At 44.8% G+C, this 19,423-nt stretch overlaps 1 protein-coding gene across 11 annotated transcripts in view; it reads left to right on the plus strand.

Moving 5' to 3' along the window:
- The window catches only part of CUX1 (cut like homeobox 1), a 457,171-nt gene that overhangs the window by 287,057 nt on the left and 150,691 nt on the right, over positions 1-19,423 (plus strand). The window lies entirely within an intron of this gene.

A 19,423-nucleotide genomic window follows, 5' to 3' on the forward strand; every position in this document is an offset into this window, starting at 1 on the left:
AGGCAGGCAATACCAGCCTACCATTCAAACCACTTTTTCCTGTTTGAGAGTCTCCTTCCATCTCCCAGAAATGCACGTGCCCACTGACAACTGTCTTTCAGGTTGCCCTACTCCAGTAATAAAGGTCTCCTGCTGTGCTCATACAGTGCCTCTGTGGGCACTGGTGAGTAGAGGGTGCCTCTGAATGGCACCACCCTCCTCCCAGGGTGCTGTTCCATCTGGGGTGCTGGTACTCATTGTCCTTCTGGCTCCTCACCCTGACCCTTGGGCCTTGAGGTTGCTGCTGTGTCAGCGGCTCTGGAGGCTGGTAAGAGGTAGATTCTTGACACCTTACTCTGGTTTTTTTTTTTTTTTTTTACTCTGGGTTGTTTAGTAGCCTGAGACCTTGAAAGCCCATCTACCCAGCCCCGGTAGTCAGAGCCAGCTTCAACTACGAGCATGCAGCTTCTGCAAAAGGTTAAAATAGTCTTGTCTACCGTGGCAACCCTGGCTCACTTGTTGGCATTTCTAATCCCAGTGGAAACAGCCAGGTCATTTTAACCTCTTGTCTTGATGTGCTCTACCATATTACTTTATATACTACAGAAGGAGCTGGTTTTAAGGTATGGTCATCTTTAAATTTCATTTTGAAAATTGGCAACTGGTATGCAACCCTGGGGCTACCACTTATCTGTCAGTTGCTCATACTGTGGTGGTTTGTGTGTTGCGGTGATGCTGGAAGCGGTGCCACTGTATTTCAGACACCATCAGGGTCACCCATGGTGGACAGGTTTTAGAGGATCTTCCAGGCTAAGACAAACTAGGAAGAAGAACCTGGCGATCTACTTCCAAAATAAAATTAGCTGGTGAAGACCTTACGAATAGCAGCGGAATAGCATCTGATATGGTGCTAGAAGAGGAGCCCCTCAGGTTAGAAAGCACTCAAAATATGACAGAGGAGGAGCTGCCTCCTAAAAATAGAGCTGACCTTCATGACGCAGATGGAGTCAAGCTTTGGGGAGCTTCATTGCTGATGGGGTATGACTCAAAATGAGAAGAAACAAGTGCACGCATCCAGAATGTGGAATGAAGAAAGTATGAATTGAGGAAAATTGGAGGTTATCAACAATGAAACGGGATGCTTGAAGATTAATATTCTAGGCATTAGTAAGCTAAAATGGACTAGTATTGGCCATTTAAAATCAGATAATCATATGGTCTACCCTGCCAAGAATGACAAGTTGAAGAGGAACAGTGTCTCATTCGTCGTCAGAAAGAACATTTCAAGGTCTATCTTGAAGTACAATACTGTCAGTGATAGGATAATATCCATCTGCCTGCAAGGAAGACCAGTTAATACCACTATTAGTCAAATTTACACACCAACTACTAATGCCAAAGATGAAAAAATTGAAGTTTTTACCAATTTCTGCAGTCTAAAATTGATCAGACATGCAATCAAGATGCATTGATAATTACTGGTGATTGGGATGCAAAAGTTGGAACAAAGAAGGATCAGTAGTAATTGGAAAGTATGGCATTAGTGATAGAAATGACACCAGAGATCACACAATAGAATTTTGCAAGACCAATGGCTTATTCACCGGAAATACCTTTTTTTCAACAATATAAACGACGACTACTTGGACCTCACTGGGTGGAATGCACAGGAATCAAATCAACTTTATCTATGGAAAGAGACTATGGCAAAGCTCCATATCGTCAGTCAGAACAAGGCCAGGGGACGACTGCGGAACAGACCATCAGTTGCTCATATGCAAGTTCAAGTTGAAGCTGAAGAAAATTAAATCCATGACAACCCTGAGAGTGTGGCCCTTGGACACCCTTTCAAGCTCAGTAATGAAGTCACTCCTGAGGTTCAGCCTTCAGCCAAAGATTGAACAGACCCATAAGACAAAACAAGACTAAAGGGGCACACCAGCCCAGGGACAAGGACTAGAAGGCAGGAGAGGACAGGAAAGCTGGTAATAGGGAACCCAAGGTTGAGAAGGGAGAGTGTTGACATGTCGTGGGGTTGTTAACCAATGTCATAAAACAGTATGTGTACTAACTGTTTAATGAGAAAGTACTTTATTCTGTAAACCTTCATCTAAAGTACAATTAAAAAAAAAAAAAAAAAAAAGTCCACAACAGCCAAAGTACAAATTTGAGTATGTCCCACTTAAATTTAGAGATCATCTCAAGAACAGATTTCATGCCTGCACACTCGTGACCAAAGACTAGATGCGTTGTGGGATGGCATCATACGTGAAGGAAGCAAAAGGTCATTAAAAAGATGAGAAAGAAAGAAAAGATCAAAGTGGATATTAGAAGAGGCTTTGAAACTTGCTCTTGAACATAGAGTAGCTAAAGCAAACAGAAGAAATGATGAAGTAAAAGCTGAACAGAAGATTTCAAAGGGTGTATTATGAAGTATTATAAATGAGAAGTATTACAATGAGAAGTGCAAAGACCTGGAGTTAGAAAACCAAAAGAGAAGAAAATGCTCAGCATTTCTCAAACTGGAAGAACTGAAGAATTCAAGCCTTGAGTCGCAATATTGAAGGGCAAAATGTTGAACAACACTAGAAGCATCAAAAGGAGATGGAAGGAATACACGGAGTCACTGTGTATCGGTCGACATTCAACCATTTCAGGCGATAACATATGATCAAGCGAAGTTGAAGGAAGAAGTCCAAGCTGCACTGAAGGCATTGGCGAAAAACAAGGGTCCAGGAATTGATGGAAAGCCAGTTGAGATGTTTCAACAAATGGCTGCAACGCTGGAAGCTCCGACTCACCTATGCAAGGAAATTTGGAATACAGCCACCTGGCCAGTCGACTGGAAGAGATACATATTCGAGCCCATCGCAAAGAAAGGAAATGCAGCAGAATGTGGAAACTGTTGAACAATATCATTAATATTACACACAAGTAAAATTTTGCTGAAGATCATTCAAAAACGGTTGCAGCAGTACATTGACAGGGAAGTGCCAGAAATTCAAGAATTTGGATTCAAAAGAGAATGTGGGTCAAGGAATATCACTGCTGATGTTAGCCGAGAACAGAGAACACCAGAAATATATTTACCTGTGTTTTATTAACTACACAAAGGCATTCGACTGTAGCTCATAACAAATTATGGATAGCATGAAGAATGGGAATTCCAGAACACTTAACTGTGCTCGTGTGGAACCTGTATGTGGACCAAGAGGCAATCATTCGAAGAGAACAAGTGGATACAGTATGTTTTCAAATCAGAAAATGTGTGCGTCAGGGTTGTATACTTGCACTATACTTATTCAGTCTGTATGCTGAGCAGATAATCTGAGTAGCTGGACTATATGCAGAAGAACATGAAATCAGGATTGGAGGAAGACTCATTAACAACCTGCAATATGCGGGTGACACAACCTTGCTTGCTAAAAGCGAAGAGGACTTGAAGCACTTACTGATGAAGATCAAAGACCACAGCCTTCAGCATGGATTACACCTCAACATAAAGAAAACAAAAATCCTCACAACTGGACCAGTAAGCAACATCATGATAAACAGAGAAAAGATTGAAGTTAAGGATTTCATTTTACTTGAAGCCACCATCAACGCCCATGGAAGCAAGCAGTCAAAAAATCAAATGACATATTGCATTGGGCCAGTCTGCTGCAAAAGACCTCTTTAAAGTGTTAAAAAGCAAAGATGTCACTTTGAGGACTAAGGTGCACCTGACCCAAGCCGTGGTATTTTCAATCACCTATACATGGGAAAGCAAGGAAGACCAAAATAGAATTGATGTCTTTGAATTACAGTGTTGGTAAAGAATATTCAACATACCATGGACTGCCAGAAGAACGAACAAATCTGTTTTGGAAGAAATACAGCCACGATGCTCCTTGAAAGCGAGGATGGTGAGACTTCCTCTTACATACTTTGGACGTGTTATCAGGAGGGATCAGTCCCTGGAGAAGGGCATCACGCTTGGTAAAGCAGAGAGTCAGTGAAAAAGAGGAAGACCCTCAGCAAGATGGATTGACACCGTAGCTGCAACCATGGGCTGAAACACAGCAACATTGTGAAGATGGTGTAGGACTGGGCAGTGGTTCTTCCTGTTGTTGGAATCCACTCAACAGCACCTAACAACAGCAACAACCCTGAGGCATCGCTGAGAGCACTCCCATAGCCTGTTGTCATGGAGGCAGATGCGTGGCTCCACCCCACCCTGAACTGACACCACAGCCTGAGAGTTCCCATCCCTCAGATGTAACCACGACAGCAACCACACCAACTACCAAGATGAAGGCCTGGTCCCCTTTATGCACCTCTGTGTCCAGTTTCTCTGCCAACGGGTCGTCCGTGTTTATCTGTTGTTTGTTTGCACTCTATTCTACTAAGCAAGTTGGCTTTCTCAGTAATTTTTTTTTCCCGTTTTAATATTTTAATCCAATATGTAGCATTCAATATTTGTTTTAAATAGCTCTAACCTTAGATTTGTAGACAACGTGCTAATTGCTTTATCTGCCCACTCTTTCCTACATCCTTTTACTTATTGGCAGAATTCATGATGACTGTGGTGGGAATATATTTGATTATTTCACTAGCTTATATTTGTTGGGCTTTTTTATTATCATTATTAAACCATACTCTTTCTAAAAGGCTCGTGTATAGATACAGTTTGTGTATCTATAATTAACAAAGTTTGCTTTATTTAAAAAAAAAAGCTTGCACAACCAGACTCTAAGGCACTCTTTCAAACTGTGGGTCACAATTGTGCAATGAGTGGCTACCTTCTAGCTGGCTAATGGAATATTAAAGAAAATGATAGAATAGGAGATGTCATAACACATTGCACTTAGCAAAGATAAGTATCGTTCCATGACACTTTTGTTTTAATCATATCTGTAAAATAAAAATATAAACATAATTATTGGACCAGAGTTTGAAAATACAGTTCTTCCTTCCCAGTGGCTCTGAATCAAAAACCTCTTGTAAAGCCATGCCCCGAGAATGTCGTCAGAGCTCAATGTCCAGGAGTTGGCATCTCCTGTTATGCCATCATGTACCCACGGGGAAGTCTGCTTTCCATTAGCCGTGGACATCCACTTGCCTGTGAGAAAGAAACTACCCAGTAACATAAAGCCACTAACAAAACGTTCAGGGTTGACAGGAAAGTACCCTGCTTGTCACTGTGGAGCACAGGGTGGTTCATTGGTGATCCATGGTTTGGATTCGTGATTTTTTGTTTTCTTATTGGACTTCTAGAAAGCCGCATGGAGTACTTTTGTCCATTTCATTGCTTCGTTTGGGGGTTGCGGTTAAGGAAACAATGGCGAACTGTGTTCTCTAAGGGAGAGCAGTGATCTAGGAATGATTTAAATTTTTTCTCCTCTCACTCAGGTTTTCATCTTGTCTAGGTAGGGAATGTAGGGACTGGAGAAGTGACTGGGGAGACAGAGCCAGAGAAGGAGGAGTCGCTTCCTCTCCTGTCGCCCCCTTTGTCTGGCCTTGCCGATGCTGGTAGGTGATTCCCTTTTCCCAACCAGAGTTGCCAGTTAACAATTAACAGCTCAGGCACCTGCTGGCCCTGTGCCCAGGTGACTGCTCCCTACTGTGGCATCAGAGCTTGTCTCTTGAGAGGATGGTGAAGATTTTCAGTCTTAAGTGTTTTTCAAGTTACTGTTCAGACTCATTGACGCCTGGGCTGTTCCTTAGCAGCCGTCACTGTCATTTTACAGGCAAGAGCATGAAGTCCCAGAATGTCACCTGATTTAGCAAAATCACCCAGGGAGGACCAGCGGCCAGTTGCCCTGCCCACAGACCACTCAAAGAACTCTGATGTCACTGGCATAATATGAGAGGCGGTGCTCCTTGGTGTGGCGTTGCTGAAAACCATTTCTAGATGACATTTCCCATTGTATCAGTGTAGTTTAAGGCCAAAATGATTTTTTCCCCAAAATCCATACACAGGTGAAATTCCATGTTACTTGTTCAGTTTCATCAAACTATGGTAAATGAAAACTATAATTGAAAAGTATCGGGGTAGATTGTTACAGCATGTGAAATGCTTTGCCTCAGGATTGTGGCTGTCGTTCATTCACTGCTGCAGGGCTCCGGGCGCTTTTGGGGTGTGCTTCCTCCTATGACATTGTGCTACCCTCTCAGGAGGCCAGAGTGATCATAGCAGGACTAACCTTTCTTCTCTAGTGCTGAGTGGGGAGGCAGGAGCTGTGATGTGTGTGTGTGCATGGAGAGAGAGACTCACTTGGAGAAATGATGGGCCTGACTCGAAGATGACAGCTCCACTCGTTAATTCAGCAGTTCACAGAGGCCTTCTTCGTGCCTCACCGTCCACTGGCCCTGGAAGTCCCTGCTCTTGCCAGGAGCTCCCAGATTAGTAGGGAGAAAAGAGCCATGATAGAGGGGGAGCAGGGTGCTGTGCCATCCAATAGGACTGCTTCCTATGTCAGGGTCCCTGCAGAGACAGATGAGGATAACCAGAGCTTAATAGAGTGTGTTGTGGGCCTGGAGGAGGGAGCTTTCCAGAGCAGTGCAGTATCCTGAGCTTGTACTCATGGTGCTGCGTCCACCCGTAGGTTTAAAGGGAGAGGCTGCTGGAATCCAGGAGGTGGGGTGCTTTGAGGGGAGTTGTAGTCTTTGAAAGGGGAAAGGAAGTCAGGGGAGCATCAGCAGCCCCTGACCTGCCCTTCCTCCCTCCTCCTGCTAGGGCAGCCTCCAGGGTAAGAGCAGGTGGAGAAAGGGGAAGAGAGACTAAGACCTGCGAATGGAAGCTCTCCAGCACAGGACCAGTCCAGGTTGGAGCAGAAGGAAAGAATTGTCAAGGAAGCCTTGCTGAAGGGGGGTGGCGGGGGTGGGGGGGGCATGGTTGGGATTGAAAGATGAGTTAAGGTCTGGGTGGCGGATGTAGGAGCAACATGGGTTCAGTTTGAAAACTCAGCAGTGAGCCTGATCTTTGGGGGCCAGCAGAGGTCCCAGAGGTTTCCCATATGGGATATGGTGGGTGCAAGAGGGCTAGACTTACATTTCCTAAATCAGAAAAGGACTGAATGCTAACAGCAGGCAGCCTAGGGGCAAACGCTTATTGTAAATGTTTCCCAGAGGAAGTAATCCACCAAAAAATGTCGAGAATGGACTGAGATAATAATTGCTACTTTCTTTTAACTTTGGAGGCAGTCGCTTCAGTCGTGGAGATCCTGTATGAAGCCTCCTCCTCCGCATTCCTTTTTTATTGTCAGGGGAAGTTGTGTCACGTTACCATCTGCTCAGGCCCAGCATAACTTTATTTTATTAGACTAGACATCTTTTCATTAATGCATATGAATATCAGCCCCCCCCCCGGGGGCAAATCTCTTCACAAACGGTCTTAAAACACTTCAAAACAATTTCTTTTCTCCTCTGAAAGGAAGGATTCTTAAATACTTGTTGCCAGAAAACGGTAGGAAGGAAATTGAGGAGGTATGGGGAACAAGTGGCTTTGGAGACAGACCTGGGAGTGACGCGGTGGCTCCACTACTCACCCTTTGTGGGACCTTGGACCAACTACTCACCTCTAAGTCTCACTTTTCCTACCTGTACAGTGGGCATAATGGCACCCACGTCCTTGGGTGGTTGTGAAGAGTAATGAGTCGGTGTGTGTACAGCACCCAGCACAGTGAGTGTCGCAGTAGCTGTCACCAAATAGCATCTGTTCCTGCCGGTCCAGCAGTAGTGCTTGGGGTACATTTCTGAAATTAGCAGGCCTTGAAGAAGATTGACCTTAATGACATCACCTCTCATGAGACTGGAAGAGCACATGTTGCCTGCCTGTCACTGGGCAGTGTCGCGGGAGTGACCACCCCTCACTCCCATTTTGGAAAGAAGCCTCCATCCACGTCAAAGGCACCGAGGCTGCTGAGACCCCAGTACGTTGGGTCCGATCATCATGGCCGTGCATCAGCTGGCAAGGCAGGGCTGGTGTGATGAGCATGGCAGCCGTGAAGTTTTCCATGTGTAGGCTTGAAGCAAAATGTAATTAGCCTTTATGTGCAGAACAAGGGCCCATTGATGAATACAGCTGGTCTTTGTTTTGTCCTGTCATTGAGAGTGGGAGGTAAAAGTGTTCTTCTTCATGTTTATTAATGCGAGATTCCTTAGACAAATGGCAAGCACAGTTTAATATTTGTTGGAACAGAGAGGGGTTTGCCAAAACGGTTGTGGTGAAAGAAGATTGCAGGGTTTCAGATTATGATCGTTTTCTGGGTTAAATAAATGGATTATTTCTCTGCTCCCCCCCCCCCTTTTTTTTAAAGATAAAAAGGTACCTCCATCTTAGACAATCATCCTATAGACAGGTCCTTCCACCTCTCTTAGTAAATGGAGATTTAGCACCCTAATTGATTTTAACTTGGCAAGTCTAGCAAAGCAAAGTGGTATGGATTTTAATATTTAAACGGTTCCCCAGGATGGCTTGGAGGTGGATAGGCTTCTCTGGGCGGGCACAGGTGGCACGGTGAGGCCGGGGCTACTCCCCCGTCCCTTGTTTCTGAGTCTGTCTTTGCAACTGTTGCCTTTCGTGTGGCTTTGGGCTGTTCCCCCGAGGAGTTACAAGTGTTCCAGGCAGAAGCGCAGGTATTCCCATTTTTGCTGAAGTCCACGGCCACCTCTTTGCTCTGTCCCCAGAGTCCTGGCTGGCAAACGAGCTTCAGTTGTAGCCCATGCAGCCAGCTTATTACATTCCTCTTAACATGTGGGCTGAGGCTCTGAGCCGCCAATGAAAGAAAATATTGAACTGCACTGAAATACTACATTTTTTATGGCTAATGTTAGTCTTAGGAGAATTTGCACCTCCCAAACCTTTCCTGCCAGTAAAATTCATATTTTTTTTTTTAAGGTTACTCATGTTGTCTTCTTTGCCTACAGTCTTTATGAAAAGAATGACATTGTATATACACTTACGTAGTACATTACAAAAGAGACATTTATGAGGGTCACTTGAGTTAATTTTGGAGTATTTCCTTTATACCATGTATGTAACCAGGGTTTTATCAAAAGATACGATATGCTCTGGGAAAGCAGAAAACGTTTCCCTTAGCTGACTTCGCTTCCGGCTTTGTCGAAATTGTCTAGGGAGGCCTGCGCCCTGCGTTGTGGGGATAGGGGCTAAGGACATAAAGTGCAATTTACAAAGGTGCACAGACAAGCAGCTGGTGACACAGCTCTGGGCATGGGAAATGCATTCACACTGGGGAATGCCGGTGGAGAGCCTTCCACACATACTGCTCCAGACTGTTCCATGGTGTCTCTCATACGTTGTCCAGCCCCCGCTTCCCAGCAGTCAGAAGGAGGCTCCTATTATGCCCATTTTTTTTATAGATGAGGGAACAGTCCGAAGAACATAAAGTTGAGCCCCTAAGCCAGTCCTTTGGCAGTGAGTACCCTTTGCACTCTATGGTGGTAGCCTTTAAAGTCCCTCCCTCTTGATGCTGCTGTGTGAGGACTGACAGGGTGGCAGCAGGCCCCAAGTCTTCTCCCATTGGTCCGTTGTGGGTTCCCTGGTGGTCTCTTGTTAATTTCTTTTGTTCTACTTCCACGTGAAGGACTGAGGAAACCAGGTCAGGTAGAACATAGACATTTGACCAAGCCTGAGACTCACAGGAGTGTTTTGACAATCATATTAGACAAATAACTGCTTCCCCTGTTTGAATTTGGAGAGTCCAACTTAAGTGTCCTGGAACCGAACTCTCTGCTGTACCTTTAAAAAAAAAGTACCTTTAAGAATGTAAAATTCTCTATTTCCTGTCTTTTTGATGAGTCATCAATTTCCAGTTCGGGTTGCTGTAATTATCCTGGCTAGATTAATTTCCCTAAAAATAGAGAAGCAGCTACTTTTATGGTTTTGAGGGGTGTGGGCTTGAATGAAGAACCTAGTGTCCTTAAACCTCAGAGAAAGCTAAATCAGACTTGAAGGGGAAAATTGGTGGCCTCTTTCTCTCTGTCTTATCTCCAAAAGAATTTAACTGTGCATTTTATAGCATGCCTGGAATTTTCCACCCGTGTACCAGTATTTTGCCTCACACCTAACATTCGAGGGTTGGGTGAGCCCTTAAAAGGCTTTCCTTGGCATTTGCACTGCCAACAGCCCTCAGCTTCCTCTAACCAGCACAGGTCTGATCTGATGTTCTCTAGAAACTGGGCAGCCTGAGCTTTTAGTGGAAAGAAGGGGGTGGCTTCATGTCTTCAAACCCAAGGATTCTGGACCTGTTTTGTGTATTCCAGATGGGCGTAGAAGTTAGAAGGCATCAATGAGAATTGGCAGCCTTTATTTTTCTTCCCTTCAGGAAGTCTTTACTAAAGGCCTGCTTTTTGGCAGGGATTGTGTCAAGTGCTAAAACTACCCAGCGAACAGAGGGAGGGGCCTTAACAGTTATGATATGCACACAAACCCACAGATTCACACACTCTATAAATAAAAACACGTACCCATGTATGAACATATAGATGTCCAATGCATGCATATGCATGTGTGTATACAGTCGATGCCCAGTGGTTACATTCTATAAAGTCCTGCAGACACTGAATTACCAAATACTGAACTAGCCTTAACCGTCAGGTGACTCAAATTTTTCTCCAGTGGGCACATGTGCGTGTCCACGAATGACTGCAAGAGTGCCACGAGTATTGATTTTAGCAGTACAGATACATTTTAGGGAGTTGAGGCGTTGGCAAATGTGGAATCCACATATAATGAGGATCAAGTGTGACTAGGTAGGTATAGACCCATATAAACATGGTTGTCAGTGTAGGTACACATAAACATGGTTGTCAGTGTAGATACATATAAACATGGTTGTCGGTGTAGATGTGGCAGTCAGTCACCCAGAATCCTCTAACAGGGTATTGTAGTTTGGCATGCTTTTATAAAAATTTTGCTCTTTGGAGGTTCTTGAAGTTTTTCTAATTCATTGTAAGTATAAATCTTGAGCAATTCACAGTTTAAAGTAAATGAATGAGAGGATTATTGGAATTTTTGGAAGATTATAAAACCCATTGCCGTTGAGTCAATTCCGACTCATGGTAACCCTAAAGGACAGAGTAGAACTACCCCATAGGGTTTCCAAGGAGCACCTGGTGGATTCGAACTGTCAACCTTTTGGTTAGCAGTCATAGCTTTTAACCACTAGGCCACCAGGGTTTCCGTAAAATGTAAACTGGGCCTTACAGTGCGTGCCTTCCTGCTTCGTGGAACTGTGGGGATCATGTAAGGTAACAGACGTGGTCCTACCAACTGCACAGTGCTCTCAAGTGTAGACAGAAAGCGACTCCAAAGGAAGGCCTTTATCTTAATCTGAATATCGAGTGCCTAGCACCGTTCCTGATACATCACAGACGTGTATGAGCCTTCATTGTTGAAGAGAGGTAGATCAGGGCAAGCACAGAGGGGAATGACCTCGGTAGTGTTTGCCTTGGAGCCTGACCGGTGAGGATATTTGGTCTCCAAAAAAGGCAAACTAAGGAAGCTGTTGGCATATGAGAAGAAAGCAGGAGCCTTTAAAGAAAGCTTCAAGAGCAAAGAATTATGATGGCGGCCTAACCTGCAACATTCAGACCAGCTTCTGCCCCCAATAAAATTCCTTTAAAAGCTCTGCGGTTCTGACTCACCACAGGGAGTCCCCAGCTGCCGCCAAGAGGGTCATGGACATGCAGGTCTCTGTGATGCAGCACATCTGAAGTGGCCGTGGAGAACGAGATGCAACTCACATTGACCCGGTCCCTGCCAAGGCTCCTTTTGAAGGGGGCAGTAAGGCTGGCAGAAATGCGACATGATCTTTCCCATGGTCCACCAGCAAATTAATGAAGTTATGTAACATTGATTTCTAATTACAAAAATCATGCAAAATAGTGTACAAATTTTAGAATATTCTAAAAGGTTTAAAAAATAAAACAGCTCATCACTTATAATCCCACAACAGAGAGACCTGCTGTTGACATTTTTGTGTGTGTTCTTCCCATCTTTTTTCTATATGGTGTTTTTTACTTTGTTTTTCACAAATGGCATTAGACTGATACGCAGTGTTGATTTCTGGTTTTTTTACTTGACAGATCTTAAGCATTTCTTTAATGTCATTAACTGTTCTTCGGAAACATAATACATCCTGCATAATATTCCATCAAGTAGGTGGACCATAGGTAGTTCCCATGCATCTCCCAGTCGCTGGGAGCCTGATTTATTATACCTGTTTTACTGCCTTACCGCTTTTAAAATTGGAAGCTTTATACTTGCTTTCTCTTTTATGTTTATGTTCTGCCGGTGGCCGTGGTGTCTTTAGGTGGCTTCCCCTACACCACCATCAGACGAGAGAGGTTAGAAGCACAAAATGATCCAAAGGCTCACATTCACCAGTGCTGGCGTGAGGCCCCTGTTTCTAGACTAGTTTTGTGATGTTCAAAGTCACTGGGCAGTGAAGGTGCACTAAGCTTAGAGTCAGGAGACCCTGGTTCCCGTCCTAGCTCTCAGCAGGTGTGGCCTAATAAAGTTTGGCAACATCAGCTTCCTCATTAGTAAAATGAGAGGATTGGACTAGATGACGTATACAATCAAAGAGCCTACCTGTTTTTCAGCCTCTTGATCTTTAGCACCCAGTTGCTTCCCAGAAGCCCCAATCTCCAGTGCTGTCTCCCAGCAGTGACTGAGCAGCCTATTTGTAAAGTGGTCTTCAGGGAAAGCTCGATCCAGGGCATGGGGCGGGGGTGGGGGGCAGTGTGAGCCACAGTGGGAAGAGCCTGGGTGTCAGGGTCACAGAGGCCGGGATTTGATTCTTGACCCTATGAATTGAGTAACCTTGGATAGGGCACTCAACTTCTTTGAGCCTTGGTTTTCTGCTAAGTAAAACGAAATAACACCACAGAAAGTACCTAGCACAGTATCTGCACACACACCCCCAATAAACGGGCTGCCATTGCTGCTTGCTGCTGCTGTGAGGCACCTTGCATCATGCCTGGTACATTTCAAAAATGTTGGTTTACTGCTCCCAATTTAAGATATCTTCCCAACGCTAAAGAATCCTATGTTTTTCCATATTGAATTTGTGAAAATCAGTATGCCTGTGTTGCAAGACCTACATTTTGTTTGTATGAGTATGCGGAGGCTGTTGGAGTAGCACGTACCTGCTTTGCATAGCATCGTCTTTCTGAATTTTAGAAATTTTACTTCGAAGCAGGGGCTGGGGTCTGGGGAACTTGGTTTGAGGGGACTTCTAAGTCAATGGGCAAAACAATTCTATTATGAAAACACTCTGCATCCCACTTTGAATTGTGGCGCCTGGAGTCCTAAATGCCAACAAGTGGCCATCTGAAATACATTAATTGGTCTCAACTCACCTGGAGCAAAGGCAAAGGAAGAACACCAAGGTCACACGACAACTAAGAACCCAAGAGACAGAAAGGGCCACATGAACCAGAGACCTACATTATCCTGAGACCAGAAGAACTAGTTGGTGCCCGGCCACAATCGATGTCTGTCCTGTCAGGGAGCACAACAGACAACTCCTGAGGGAGCAGGAGACCAATGGGATACAGACCCCAAACTCTCACTAAAAGACCACACCTAATGGTATGCTTGTGACTAGAGGAATCCCAGAGACAATGCTCCCCAGAACTTCTGATGGCACAGGACAGGAACCATCCCCGAAGACAAATCATCAGGCATGAAAAGGACTGGTCAGTGAGGGGGAGAGAGATGCTGATGAAGAGTGAGCTAATTAAATCAGGTGGACACGGGAGAGTGTGTAGGCAACTCTTGACTGGAGGGGGGATGGGAAGATAGAGAGAGAGGGAAGATGGCAAAATTGGCACGAAACGAGAGACTGAAAGGGCTGACTCAATAGGGGGAGAGCAAGTGGGAGAAGGGAGTAAGATGTATGTAAACCTACATGTGACAGACTGATTGGAATGGTAAATGTTCACTTGAAGCTTAATAAAAATTAAAAAAAATTTTTTTTACTTACCATTTGGGTACTGCTAATATGGGGCAAAAAGTTCTGAGATCAAACCAGTTACAAGGCTGTTGATGCCTTAATCCTAAAAATGAGCTCTGGGGCGGCGGGGGGGGGGGGCGCGGGGAAGCTATGGAGGTTCAGAACCATGTAGTCATTGTCTTCTGAAATCCAAATGCCACATTTACACGGGACCCATCTATTCATGTGAGAATAAATCATTAAGTATGTGGTCCTCTCATGGCGGGCTGTCACATCCAGGTGGTGGCTGTACGTTGGAAAGATGGTTGAGTTTCAGACAGATCTGACTCCATCTGGCTTGGAGACTTGGGGGCTCTGTGGGCTGCTGTAAAACGAATTAGGAGAGGTGCCAAACAGCTGGGCACCCAGCAAGGCCGTCGAGGGCTCTTGTTCTGGGATGTCGTTGAAAAACTTTTTGGAACCAGCCTTAAGAATGAAAAGTTTCCTGTAGGAAAGGGAGAGAGAGCTAGATAATTGAACTCATTGATTTCTTCACGGCTTGTTTGCCCTTTCATTCTCTTCCTGAGGTGCTGTTTGTTGAGGAATGTCTCCAATTGCCAGAGAGACAGTGGGGTGGCTCATATTTCCCTGCCAGCTCTCCTTTCAGCCAGAGCCGGGTTCTGAGTCAAGCCTGCAATATGAATTTTTAATGCAGAAGTTTATAGCATCCCTTCTGCAGCCTGGCTGCATTGCTCCCCTGACCTTTCAGATTTGATGCTCTTATGAAAAGCACGCAGATTCGGGGCATTCAGCGTCAGTGAGAATTAACCCCCCCATGACCACACGTGTATCCCTGAATGGCCGCGGAGGCAAACCTAAGGAGTTGGGAGAAAGCATTAAAACTATGTAGTATCTGGAGTAACATCGGATAGCCCAGAGAACAAAAGCAGAATGTATTCTTGAAATCTTACTGGATAGCTTGTATTTTTACCTTCTCGTTTATTTTTTTAAGTCTAGCTATTTTCATTTTTTGGACATGTTTTCTAATCTTTTTCTCCTTAAAAAAAGCTTTGTAACTTGTAGGATTTATGGAATATATCGATGACTAGATATTTTCCAGTTTCTGTGGTCAGCCAAGACGTAATTAAACATTCAGAATTGGTCATTGATAAGGGCCTGTTGTGTTAAGTGGTTAATTCTAGGTGTAGACAAATGGTTGGTTATTATTTTGTCCTGGTACTTTTCTGTACTTTCAAAAGTTCAAAATTAAGAAAAAAAAAGCTTTGAAAAAGTGGTATATAAAAGTACTTGGATTTAACCCTTTCAAGTTAGAAAAGGAGGGGGTCTTCAGCAAGTGGTGCCAGGATAATTGGTTAACTGCATAGAAGATAACAGAGTTAGAGCTGAGCGTCATGCAAAATAAATTCTAGATGTTCTAAATATTTCAGTGTGAAAAACAAAACCATCAAAACACTAGGAGAAGTTTTCGGCGGATGTTTATGTAATCTGGGAGTTGAAAAGATCTCTGTAAGCATGATGTCAACGGTAGAAACACAAAGGAAAATGCAGATAGACAGGCAGACAGACTGTCAAGAATATTTTCGGTCTATATATCAGAAAAATATCAGAGAAAGGGATAATACATTTAAAGAGCCCTTACAGAGCAATCCATTGCCGTCAAGTCGATTCCGACTCATTTTATCCTTGGGTGGCACAAATGGCTAAGCGCTCAGCTACTGGCCGAAAGGTTAGTGGTTGGAACCAACCCAGAGGTGCCTCTGAAGACAGGCCTGGTGATCTGCTTCCAAAAGGTCACAGCCTTGAAAACCCTATGGAGCAGTTTTGACTCGATGGCAACTAATAACAACCGAAGGGTGGAAATCTTTGGAGCCCTGGTGGCCTAGTGGTTGAGAGCCCGGCTGCTGACCAACAGGTCGGTAGTTTGAATCCAGTCACTCCTTGGAAACCCTACAGGGCCGTTCTACTCTGTCCTGTGGGGTAGCTGTGAGTTAGAAATGGGCTCAACAGCAGTGGGTTTGGTTTTGGTGCAGAGCAGTAAGGAAATGGTTAATACCGCAAGAGAGAACTCTGTATTTTCAACTCCTCATCTCGAATGCAAGTGAACTCCTTATCCTCCATAACCTCCCTCTTTGCAGACAGCTTTCCCTCCATTTTCCCACCCCCACCCCTACCCCAGCTAAACATGCTGCTCCTTCCTTCTAGGAACGGAGGGACCTTCTTGACTCCGTTATTAGCCCCCTAAGGAAACCCTAGTGGCGTAGTGGTTAAATGCTGCAGCTGATAACCAAAGGGTCAGCAGTTCAAATCCACAAGGCATTTCTTGGAAACTGTGGGACAGTTCTAGTCTGTCCTATAGGGTGGCTATGAGTCAGAATTGACTCGATGGCTGTGGGTTTGGTTTTGGTCCAATCCATCCTTATTAATTTTGCCTCCTGAAAACATTCCAAATCTCTCAGTCCTTTGTCTCCACAGTCACTACCGTAATTTTACCCCTTTTCATCTCTTGGCCTCACTGTTTAAGTACCTTCCTAATTTGTCTCCCTGCCACCAGTTTCTCCCTGGAAGAGTCTATCCTCCAAGTATCTGCTGAAAGTATCTTTCTAAAATACAGGCCAACGCCAGCACTGTCCTGCTTAAAAATCCTTCCACAGCTCTTTCTTGCCTCCAAGGAAAAGTCCAATATCAGAGCTTGGTCCACAAGGCACTTCTTGATACAGCTCTGCCTTAGCAGCCTCACATTATACCAAGTCTGACATCCCACCCCCACGGAATTAGAGGCCTTTCCCAAATTCACCAGGTCTCTACTCACATCCTAGTTCATATTTATCCACCTTTTTTCCAAGCAGGCTCCTGGCAGCCCCTTCCCTGCTCAGCGCCCAGTTACCTGGATGAACCTCTTCATTTCTCACCTGAGAAGGGCTCTGGCCACTCCCGTTCCAGGGGCTCTCAACCTGGGGTCCACAGAGAGAATTCAGGGGTTCATGAAATAGACTGGGGAAAAAATACATCTGAAGTCTCACTAACTTGTAATGGCAGTGTATTAATTTCTTTCTATGGCAAATGAAAAGAACAAACCAGAGTAACAGCAGACCTGTGACTTGTGGCTAGTAGAAATCTCAGAAGTTTTCACATTGCATTACAACTGTTGGGGATGTCTCAGGATCTTTTCTTATATTCATTACTACTTCAAAATGTCGGCAGTTCTTCGACATGCCACTAGATTTTGTTTTTTAGTCCCTGGGTGCTGCAAGGGTGTTAACCAAAAATTTGGACGTTCAAGTCCATCCAGAGGCGCCTGGGAAGAAAGGCCTGGCTATTCTGAAAAATCTCCATTGAAAACCCTATGGGGGATGGTTCTATTCTGACACACAAAGGTTCCCAACAGCAGCCAGAGGGATCCGGTCACATGGTAGGTTGGATCCCCTTTGTCCTCTCAGAACCCTGACGTGCAGAATCCTCACAGCTGGGCTGTACAGCTGATCGCCCCCCTCTCCTCTCTCCTCCGGCCCGATCTTTAGCAGCACCGGGTATGTTTCCAGAAGGGTTTCTTTGCCGGCTGTTCCCTGTGCCCAGAGCACTGTTTCTCTAGGTGGAACATGGCTTTCTCTCTCACCCCCCCTCAGGTCCTTGTTCAGAGAAAAAAAACAAAACCAGTTGCCATTGAGTCAATTTTGACTCATGGTGACCCTGTGTATGTCAGAGTAGAGCTGTGCCCCACAGGGCTTTGAATAGCTGATTTTTCAGAAGTGGAGAAGCAGTGGGATGCAGACCTCAGCTTCTCCTAAAAAGACCAGACTTAATGGTCTGACTGAGACCAGAAGCATCCCGGAGGTCATGGCCCCTGGACCTTCTGTTAGCCCAAGACTGGAACCATTCCCAAAGCCAACTCTTCAGACAGGGATTGGAGTGTACTATAAGATAGAAAATGATAGTGGTGAGGAGTGAGCCTCTTGGCTCAAGCAGACACATGAGACTATGTGGGCAGCTCCTGTCTGGAGGGGAGATGTAAAGGCAGAGGGGGACAGAAGCTGTCTGAATGTTCACGGGGAATACAGGGTGGAGAGAAGTGAGCTGTCTCATTAGGGGGAGAGCAACTAGGAGTACATAGCAAGGTGTATATAAATTTTTGTATGAGAGACTGACTTGATTTGTAAACTTTCACTTAAAGCACAATAAAAAAAAAAGTAGAGAAGCCCTATTTAACAGTGTAGTTCTCCTCCTACTGGTAGTCTGTGTCCTTTTCCCTGCTCTAATTTTCTCTGTACCATTTATCACCTTATGATGTATCAGATATTTCCTTATTTGTTGCTCTCCCCTTCCTCCCTAGAATAGAAGTTCCATGACACTTGTCATCTTGTTCACTGCTGTATCCCCAGTGGTAGAATAGGGCCTGCTAGGTACTCAGAATAGATTCCTTGAAGGATTTGAAAATGAAGTTCCTGCCCTCCTGAAGGCAATCTCGAAGCAAATAAAGAGATTACTCTATAATAAATGTTGAGTGTTAAGTGCCATGAAGAGAATTAAAGCAAGTTAAAGGACTGGAGAGTGAAGGAGAGGGGAGTTGCTAGGTCAGACGAGGTGGTCAGGGAAAGCCACTTGGTTGAAGATTAGGTGTAGAAGCCCCTGGCACAGGCTCTGCTCTGTATGGTTATTAAATTGGATCCATGGGTGCTTATACTGCTGTTTGTCTTATAAAGGGCACTTACTCATAGATTTTTTTAAATGAGAGGGAACGTCGGACCTAGCCCCTCTACGAGAAGGCCAGTGCTGAAATATAGACTACTCCTAATAAGTTTAAATCATAACATATATGGCAGTTTTATGTGCCTTCCAGTTGTGCATGGTAGAAGTTAAATACATCTGTGACTTCTGGTAATGTTTAAAATGATCACTTCTCCTAGATATAGCCCCAACTCCTTAAGCTTTGTGTTTAGGTAAATTGCCCCTCGTCACACATACTGCTCAGGACTCCTAAGCTTGAGTGGGATTCCTTGGAGGGAACATCAGCCACACCCCAGAGTCTGACTTATGTCTGGGGTGGGACCCAGGAATCTGCAGCCCTCCAGGGAGTCTGATTCATGGAGTTTGATGACAATACTTTGGAAGACTTTGATGCAGTTATTCCTGTTTGATCGCCACTTCTTGGCTTAAGGAAAGAGTTGTCCACGTATTGATGAAGGGACAGCACTGGGATAGCCCTACTGGGCTCCGTTCCCATGGTAGTGGTGCTTACCCATCAGGCCCTACCCCGTTGTGTTGACCTGGGTGTCTGACGTCCCATCTGGCTCACGAGACTGGGAGTTCCTCAAGGTCCCTCTTTGGGTTCCGAGGACCTACAGCCGGGCTAGCACACAGCAGGATGTCAGTATGTGGATAATCCATGTTTTCAGACAACTACATAATGAGATGTTATTGCCTTCAGGACTCTCACGGCCACTACATTCCACCCCTTGCCAGAAGGTCTGAAGAGCATGTTTCTT

This window comes from Elephas maximus, chromosome 12, assembly GCF_024166365.1.
Source record: "Elephas maximus indicus isolate mEleMax1 chromosome 12, mEleMax1 primary haplotype, whole genome shotgun sequence".
NCBI classification, from domain to species: Eukaryota; Metazoa; Chordata; class Mammalia; order Proboscidea; family Elephantidae; genus Elephas; species Elephas maximus.